Here is a 2,556-nt window from a genome sequence, read left to right on the forward strand (position 1 = left end):
TATGGATGTTGGGAAGAGAAAAGATTCACATGAGGTCACTTTGGCAGGTAGATGTGCATAAGATGGCCGTGCCCCTCCTGGTGAATGAATGGAAGGGCTTTGTGTCTTGTACATGACAGTTGCCTCTTTGTGTCAGATTTTTTTAATTGAAGGTTTAAACAGTTAAACTGCTTTCTTAATGCAGTGGTGGTTGCTAAGATACAATCTCCCAGACTCTGTAAATCTTCTACTTTAAATATAGTTCATAGGCAAATGAGGCTTTCCTCTCTGACAGCCTGGGAGATGGGGAGATGATGGAGCACCTACCACTACATCAATGAGAAACTGCTCCTGCAGAGGTCGCTGTGGTTAGTCCAGCAGTGGGAATCGATGGGATTTTAGTGGATTCTGGCCACTGGATGTGGCCCAAGAGGAGATTAAAGGGACAACACAGGGAGTTGTAGGATGAGGTGGAAAGAAGGGCAACTCAGGGCAAACAGGCTGGCAGCACAGGGGCATAAGACCTGGAGATAGACCCTGCAGAGCGACGAAGGGAAATCCTTCTGTCCTCCACTTTAGATAGTTTCAGGCTGCAGTTGTTCCTCCTGAGCGAGAAATGCCTCCTCTGTTTTTTTATAATGAAGGGTAGATCTCAAGGGAGTCTGGGTTTAGGGCTGGTTTGACAGGACAGACTTTCCCTGGGGACAAGATGTGCAAGGAGAGATTGCTGGCAGCTCCACAAAGGGATTAGGAGATACCAGATTTAAAAGTAGCACTCGTTCGTTAGCAATTTTACAATAGCAGCTCAAAATAGCCAGACTTTTTAAAAGGAAGCCTAACTGAGCCCTACTCGTTCACAAAATAAGTGGAGGAAGGTGTTATAAAATAGTCCATCTTATCTCTTACTTAAAACTAAAATAAGCCGTTAGCTGCTAAGGCTGCAGAGAATATTTTTGACATGTTGACTGTGCAATTGATGCAGCAACATCTATCTGGGTTTGTAGATCAATAGCTGTGAGAAATGGAGAGTGCAGGTGCTCATCTCAGAGAGGTGTTAGCAGAGATATCAGAGGATGATAATGGAACTGGCAATGGTCTCCTCCCCACCTCTTCCACCAGACAATACAGGATGTGCATGAATATACTCCTATATTGCAAACAGAGCACATTGCTGGTATCTCTCCTTCCTGAGGCAAACCTCTGCTTCCTTCTGCGTCTTCCCACTAAACTGAGAAGCAGCATGGTCCAGGGCGCCCAGCAGAGCTGTTGGAAGTGCTCAAGCCTCACCCAGGAGAAATGAAAGCAAGAGCCTGCTGGGGCTGTACCATCAGCACAAGTTAGTGACAGCGGGTCTCACTCTGATGTCCTGCATCTAATTTATATGCAGAGCATGGAAGCATACCAACCTCTTTGCTCCCCAATCTAACACCTTAATTCCAATTTCAATTACTTATTTTTCACAGTGAGTTTTTCCCAGTTGTTCATCTATGGGAGAAATAACGATGAAGCCACAGAAGGTGGTGATGGGGTTTGTGTTCTCTGAGCATTCTCCTCTCCCTGGAGCACTGTCAGTTTATTACTAGTTGAAGAATTTGGTGCTGCATTTACAATTTATCTGCTTGGGAATCTGTTGTGATATTTTTGATCGGGTTGCTGATGCCACATGCACATGTGACTTCTCTTAAAATGAGGAGTGGCTGTCCAGAAAAGCACCTTGCATCCTCTGATAGAATCATTTTGTAAGTTTTATTCCCTTTAGTGGCCATGTTATAAAAAAATATATAGTGTCACCTTAACATTTCAAAGAGTTGTTTAATGGAATGGTTGGTTTAAGGATCTTGTCCTACTCATTGACAGTCTCCTCTTGGCAAACAGCAAGACAAGTAATTAACTGTACCTTGCCTGGCTGATCGGTATTCGTGGGAGCTCTTACAGCTGAGGAGACCGAGGAGCTCAGGCATGTGCTTCATATGCAATGCTTTGCAACACAGGCCAGAGCTAGTATCTCTAAGTGCCTTCAGAGTTGTGCTCACTTGGAATAGAAGTTTGATCCTCATCCAACTTCAGAAAGAAGGAAACAAAAAACCCAAACAACCAAAATCCCTTCTAAGCAAAGCTTTGTCATGGTGCACTCTAAAAGCAAACCTTTCCAGTGTCCATGGCAATCTGTCCTGTCTAGAATATCTAGATTCACAAAACCAAAGAAAGTTTACCCATCTCAAGCCTCTTATAAAATTAGGCCCAAGTTTTTGAATCTCATCCACTCCTGTAATCATGTTGCCTTCTGAGTTTCTACCACATGAGCAAGGTAAGTGAATTCATGCTCTAACTTTAGACTTAATGCAATTCACTTGGAAGACTGCAAATGGAGAAGGATTACTAGTGGGAGTGGGAGCAAATTGATGATAATAATGTTACTGAAAATTGGACAGAGAAGGCAAACAATCTTTATTCCTGCCCTCTCATCAGGAATTAATAACCACAGCCGTGGAAGGCTCCAAAGGATTTAACTCTGCCTGAAAGCAAGAGGACTTGCTGGCTGCAAACAAGAGAAGCAGGTGGCTTATGCCAATATTC

Source organism: Chaetura pelagica, unplaced genomic scaffold, assembly GCF_000747805.2.
Source record: "Chaetura pelagica isolate M959 unplaced genomic scaffold, ChaPel_1.0 scaffold147, whole genome shotgun sequence".
Classification (NCBI taxonomy): Eukaryota; Metazoa; Chordata; class Aves; order Apodiformes; family Apodidae; genus Chaetura; species Chaetura pelagica.